Source organism: Lithobates pipiens, unplaced genomic scaffold (assembly GCF_037356315.1).
Source record: "Lithobates pipiens isolate NorthernLeopardFrog02 unplaced genomic scaffold, aLitPip1_a1.2 Scaffold_8, whole genome shotgun sequence".
NCBI classification, from domain to species: Eukaryota; Metazoa; Chordata; class Amphibia; order Anura; family Ranidae; genus Lithobates; species Lithobates pipiens.
The window spans coordinates 615,076,244-615,083,707 of record NW_027507903.1 but is presented as its reverse complement, the minus strand read 5'-3'; positions in this window follow the sequence as shown (position 1 = coordinate 615,083,707).

Genomic DNA, 7,464 nt, shown 5'->3' with positions numbered 1-7,464 from the left:
GTCCCAGCTGGGAAATAGGGACACCCCTAAGGGCTAAAGTCTATGTGACACTTGATCATGGTCAAAAGGCCGAGAAGCAATAATGCTGAAATGGAAAAAGATTTAAGTAGGGTAGATCGCATTCTCGTTCCATATGGGGACTAAGCCTCTAACCCAATAGCAGCAAGTAGGTGAAGCCGAATTGAATCGACGATCCTACAAGGCCGAGCAGAGGGTACCCCACAGGGACCAAGTGACTTGGGTAGATCAAAATGCCTATCAACGTCCCAGCTGGGAAACAGGGACACCCCTAAGGGCTAAAGTCGATGTGACACTTGATCATGGTCAAAAGGCCGAGAAGCTATAATGCTGAAATGGAAAAAGATTTAAGTAGGGTGGATCGCATTCTCGTTCCATGTGGGGACTAAGACTCTAACCCAATAGCAGCAAGTAGGTGAAGCCGAAATGAATCGACGATCCTACAAGGCCGAGCAGAGGGTACCCCACAGGGACCAAGTGACTTGGGTAGATCAAAATGCCTATCAACGTCCCAGATGGGAAACAGGGACACCCCTCAGGGCTAAAGTCGATGTGACACTTGATCATGGTCAAAAGGCCGAGAAGCAATAATGCTGAAATGGAAAAAGATTTAAGTAGGGTGGATCGCATTCTCGTTCCATGTGGGGACTAAGCCTCTAACACAATAGCAGCAAGTAGGTGAAGCCGAATTGAAGCAACGATCCTACAAGGCCGAGCAGAGGGTACCCCACAGGGACCAAGTGACTTGGGCAGATCAAAATGCCTATCAACGTCCCAGCTGGGAAATAGGGACACCCCTAAGGGCTAAAGTCGATGTGACACTTGATCATGGTCAAAAGGCCGAGAAGCAATAATGCTGAAATGGAAAAAGATTTAAGTAGAGTGGATTGCATTCTCGTTCCATATGGGGACTAAGCCTCTAATCCAATAGCAGCAAGTAGGTGAAGCCGAATTGAATCGACGATCCTACAAGGCCGAGCAGAGGGTACCCCACAGGGACCAAGTGACTTGGGTAGATCAAAAGGCCTATCAACGTCCCAGCTGGGAAATAGGGACACCCCTAAGGGCTAAAGTTGATGTGACACTTGATCATGGTCAAAAGGCCGAGAAGCAATAATGCTGAAATGGAAAAAGATTTAAGTAGGGTGGATCGCATTCTCTTTCCATATGGGGACTAAGCCTCTAACCCAATAGCAGCAAGTAGGTGAAGCCGAATTGAATCGACGATCCTACAAGGCCGAGCAGAGGGTACCCCACAGGGACCAAGTGGCTTGGGTAGATCAAAATGTCTATCAACGTCCTAGCTGGGAAACAGGGACACCCCTAAGGGCTAAAGTCGATGTGACACTTGATCATGGTCAAAAGGCCAAGAAGCAATAATGCTGAAATGGAAAAAGATGTAAGTAGGGTGGATCGCATTCTCGTTCCATGTGGGGACTAAGCCTCTAACCCAATAGCAGCAAGTAGGTGAAGCCGAATAGAATCGACGATCCTACAAGGCCGAGCAGAGGGTACCCCACAGGGACCAAGTGACTTGGGTAGATCAAAATGTCTATCAACGTCCTAGCTGGGAAACAGGGACACCCCTAAGGGCTAAAGTCGAAGTGACACTTGATCATGGTCAAAAGGCCGAGAAGCAATAATGCTGAAATGGAAAAAGATTTAAGTAGGGTGGATCGCATTCTCGTTCCATGTGGGGACTAAGCCTCTAACCCAATAGCAGCAAGTAGGTGAAGCCGAATTGAATCGACGATCCTACAAGGCCGAGCAGAGGGTACCCCACAGGGACCAAGTGACTTGGGTAGATCAAAAGGCCTATCAACGTCCCAGCTGGGAAATAGGGACACCCCTAAGGGCTAAAGTTGATGTGACACTTGATCATGGTCAAAAGGCCGAGAAGCAATAATGCTGAAATGGAAAAAGATTTAAGTAGGGTGGATCGCATTCTCTTTCCATATGGGGACTAAGCCTCTAACCCAATAGCAGCAAGTAGGTGAAGCCGAATTGAATCGACGATCCTACAAGGCCGAGCAGAGGGTACCCCACAGGGACCAAGTGGCTTGGGTAGATCAAAATGTCTATCAACGTCCTAGCTGGGAAACAGGGACACCCCTAAGGGCTAAAGTCGATGTGACACTTGATCATGGTCAAAAGGCCAAGAAGCAATAATGCTGAAATGGAAAAAGATGTAAGTAGGGTGGATCGCATTCTCGTTCCATGTGGGGACTAAGCCTCTAACCCAATAGCAGCAAGTAGGTGAAGCCGAATAGAATCGACGATCCTACAAGGCCGAGCAGAGGGTACCCCACAGGGACCAAGTGACTTGGGTAGATCAAAATGTCTATCAACGTCCCAGCTGGGAAACAGGGACACCCCTCAGGGCTAAAGTCAATGTGACATTTGATCATGGTCAAAAGGCCGAGAAGCAATAATGCTGAAATGGAAAAAGATGTAAGTAGGGTGGATCGCATTCTCGTTCCATGTGGGGACTAAGCCTCTAACCCAATAGCAGCAAGTAGGTGGAGCCGAATTGAATCGACGATCCTACAAGGCCGAGCAGAGGGTACCCCACAGGGACCAAGTGACTTGGGTAGATCAAAATGCCTATCAACGTCCCAGCTGGGAAACAGGGACACCCCTAAGGGCTAAAGTCGATGTGACACTTGATCATGGTCAAAAGGCCGAGAAGCAATAATGCTGAAATGGAAAAAGATGTAAGTAGGGTGGATCGCATTCTCGTTCCATGTGGGGACTAAGCCTCTAACCCAATAGCAGCAAGTAGGTGAAGCCCAATTGAATCAACGATCCTACAAGGCCGAGCAGAGGGTACCCCACAGGGACCAAGTGACTTGGGTAGATCAAAATGCCTATCAACGTCCCAGCTGGGAAACAGGGACACCCCTCAGGGCTAAAGTCGATGTGACACTTGATCATGGTCAAAAGGCCGAGAAGCAATAATGCTGAAATGGAAAAAAATGTAAGTAGGGTGGATCGCATTCTCGTTCCATGTGGGGACTAAGCCTCTAACCCAATAGCAGCAAGTAGGTGAAGCCGAATTGAATCGACGATCCTACAAGGCCGAGCAGAGGGTACCCCACAGGGACCAAGTGACTTGGGTAGATCAAAATGCCTATCAACGTCCCAGCTGGGAAATAGGGACACCCCTAAGGGCTAAAGTCTATGTGACACTTGATCATGGTCAAAAGGCCGAGAAGCAATAATGCTGAAATGGAAAAAGATTTAAGTAGGGTAGATCGCATTCTCGTTCCATATGGGGACTAAGCCTCTAACCCAATAGCAGCAAGTAGGTGAAGCCGAATTGAATCGACGATCCTACAAGGCCGAGCAGAGGGTACCCCACAGGGACCAAGTGACTTGGGTAGATCAAAATGCCTATCAACGTCCCAGCTGGGAAACAGGGACACCCCTAAGGGCTAAAGTCGATGTGACACTTGATCATGGTCAAAAGGCCGAGAAGCAATAATGCTGAAATGGAAAAAAATGTAAGTAGGGTGGATCGCATTCTCGTTCCATGTGGGGACTAAGCCTCTAACCCAATAGCAGCAAGTAGGTGAAGCCGAATTGAATCGACGATCCTACAAGGCCGAGCAGAGGGTACCCCACAGGGACCAAGTGACTTGGGTAGATCAAAATGCCTATCAACGTCCCAGCTGGGAAACAGGGACACCCCTAAGGGCTAAAGTCGATGTGACACTTGATCATGGTCAAAAGGCCGAGAAGCAATAATGCTGAAATGGAAAAAGATGTAAGTAGGGTGGATCGCATTCTCGTTCCATGTGGGGACTAAGCCTCTAACACAATAGCAGCAAGTAGGTGAAGCCGAATTGAAGCAACGATCCTACAAGGCCGAGCAGAGGGTACCCCACAGGGACCAAGTGACTTGGGCAGATCAAAATGCCTATCAACGTCCCAGCTGGGAAATAGGGACACCCCTAAGGGCTAAAGTCGATGTGACACTTGATCATGGTCAAAAGGCCGAGAAGCAATAATGCTGAAATGGAAAAAGATTTAAGTAGAGTGGATTGCATTCTCGTTCCATATGGGGACTAAGCCTCTAATCCAATAGCAGCAAGTAGGTGAAGCCGAATTGAATCAACGATCCTACAAGGCCGAGCAGAGGGTACCCCACAGGGACCAAGTGACTTGGGTAGATCAAAATGTCTATCAACGTCCCAGCTGGGAAACAGGGACACCCCTCAGGGCTAAAGTCAATGTGACATTTGATCATGGTCAAAAGGCCGAGAAGCAATAATGCTGAAATGGAAAAAGATTTAAGTAGGGTGGATCGCATTCTCTTTCCATATGGGGACTAAGCCTCTAACCCAATAGTAGCAAGTAGGTGAAGCCGAATTGAATCGACGATCCTACAAGGCCGAGCAGAGGGTACCCCACAGGGACCAAGTGGCTTGGGTAGATCAAAATGTCTATCAATGTCCTAGCTGGGAAACAGGGACACCCCTAAGGGCTAAAGTCGATGTGACACTTGATCATGGTCAAAAGGCCAAGAAGCAATAATGCTGAAATGGAAAAAGATGTAAGTAGGGTGGATCGCATTCTCGTTCCATGTGGGGACTAAGCCTCTAACCCAATAGCAGCAAGTAGGTGAAGCCGAATAGAATCGACGATCCTACAAGGCCAAGCAGAGGGTACCCCACAGGGACCAAGTGACTTGGGTAGATCAAAATGTCTATCAACGTCCTAGCTGGGAAACAGGGACACCCCTAAGGGCTAAAGTCGATGTGACACTTGATCATGGTCAAAAGGCCGAGAAGCAATAATGCTGAAATGGAAAAAGATTTAAGTAGGGTGGATCGCATTCTCGTTCCATGTGGGGACTAAGCCTCTAACCCAATAGCAGCAAGTAGGTGAAGCCGAATTGAATCGACGATCCTACAAGGCCGAGCAGAGGGTACCCCACAGGGACCAAGTGACTTGGGTAGATCAAAAGGCCTATCAACGTCCCAGCTGGGAAATAGGGACACCCCTAAGGGCTAAAGTTGATGTGACACTTGATCATGGTCAAAAGGCCGAGAAGCAATAATGCTGAAATGGAAAAAGATTTAAGTAGGGTGGATCGCATTCTCTTTCCATATGGGGACTAAGCCTCTAACCCAATAGCAGCAAGTAGGTGAAGCCGAAATTGAATCGACGATCCTACAAGGCCGAGCAGAGGGTACCCCACAGGGACCAAGTGGCTTGGGTAGATCAAAATGTCTATCAACGTCCTAGCTGGGAAACAGGGACACCCCTAAGGGCTAAAGTCGATGTGACACTTGATCATGGTCAAAAGGCCAAGAAGCAATAATGCTGAAATGGAAAAAGATGTAAGTAGGGTGGATCGCATTCTCGTTCCATGTGGGGACTAAGCCTCTAACCCAATAGCAGCAAGTAGGTGAAGCCGAATAGAATCGACGATCCTACAAGGCCGAGCAGAGGGTATCCCACAGGGACCAAGTGACTTGGGTAGATCAAAATGTCTATCAACGTCCCAGCTGGGAAACAGGGACACCCCTCAGGGCTAAAGTCAATGTGACATTTGATCATGGTCAAAAGGCCGAGAAGCAATAATGCTGAAATGGAAAAAGATGTAAGTAGGGTGGATCGCATTCTCGTTTCATGTGGGGACTAAGCCTCTAACCCAATAGCAGCAAGTAGGTGGAGCCGAATTGAATCGACGATCCTACAAGGCCGAGCAGAGGGTACCCCACAGGGACCAAGTGACTTGGGTAGATCAAAATGCCTATCAACGTCCCAGCTGGGAAACAGGGACACCCCTAAGGGCTAAAGTCGATGTGACACTTGATCATGGTCAAAAGGCCGAGAAGCAATAATGCTGAAATGGAAAAAGATTTAAGTAGGGTGGATCGCATTCTCGTTCCATGTGGGGACTAAGCCTCTAACCCAATAGCAGCAAGTAGGTGAAGCCGAATTGAATCAACGATCCTACAAGGCTAAGCAGAGGGTACCCCACAGGGACCAAGTGACTTGGGTAGATCAAAATGCCTATCAACGTCCCAGCTGGGAAACAGGGACACCCCTAAGGGCTAAAGTCGATGTGACACTTGATCATGGTCAAAAGGCCGAGAAGCAATAATGCTGAAATGGAAAAAGATGTAAGTAGGGTGGATCGCATTCTCGTTCCATGTGGGGACTAAGCCTCTAACCCAATAGCAGCAAGTAGGTGAAGCCGAATTGAATCGACGATCCTACAAGGCCGAGCAGAGGGTACCCCACAGGGACCAAGTGACTTGGGTAGATCAAAATGCCTATCAACGTCCCAGCTGGGAAATAGGGACACCCCTAAGGGCTAAAGTCTATGTGACACTTGATCATGGTCAAAAGGCCGAGAAGCAATAATGCTGAAATGGAAAAAGATTTAAGTAGGGTAGATCGCATTCTCGTTCCATATGGGGACTAAGCCTCTAACCCAATAGCAGCAAGTAGGTGAAGCCGAATTGAATCGACGATCCTACAAGGCCGAGCAGAGGGTACCCCACAGGGACCAAGTGACTTGGGTAGATCAAAATGCCTATCAACGTCCCAGCTGGGAAACAGGGACACCCCTAAGGGCTAAAGTCGATGTGACACTTGATCATGGTCAAAAGGGCGAGAAGCTATAATGCTGAAATGGAAAAAGATTTAAGTAGGGTGGATCGCATTCTCGTTCCATGTGGGGACTAAGACTCTAACCCAATAGCAGCAAGTAGGTGAAGCCGAAATGAATCGACGATCCTACAAGGCCGAGCAGAGGGTACCCCACAGGGACCAAGTGACTTGGGTAGATCAAAATGCCTATCAACGTCCCAGATGGGAAACAGGGACACCCCTCAGGGCTAAAGTCGATGTGACACTTGATCATGGTCAAAAGGCCGAGAAGCAATAATGCTGAAATGGAAAAAAATGTAAGTAGGGTGGATCGCATTCTCGTTCCATGTGGGGACTAAGCCTCTAACCCAATAGCAGCAAGTAGGTGAAGCCGAATTGAATCGACGATCCTACAAGGCCGAGCAGAGGGTACCCCACAGGGACCAAGTGACTTGGGTAGATCAAAATGCCTATCAACGTCCCAGCTGGGAAACAGGGACACCCCTAAGGGCTAAAGTCGATGTGACACTTGATCATGGTCAAAAGGCCAAGAAGCAATAATGCTGAAATGGAAAAAGATGTAAGTAGGGTGGATCGCATTCTCGTTCCATGTGGGGACTAAGCCTCTAACCCAATAGCAGCAAGTAGGTGAAGCCGAATTGAATCGACGATCCTACAAGGCCGAGCAGAGGGTACCCCACAGGGACCAAGTGACTAGGGTAGATCAAAATGTCTATCAACGTCCTAGCTGGGAAACAGGAACACCCCTAAGGGCTAAAGTCGATGTGACACTTGATCATGGTCAAAAGGCCGAGAAGCAATAATGCTGAAATGGAAAAA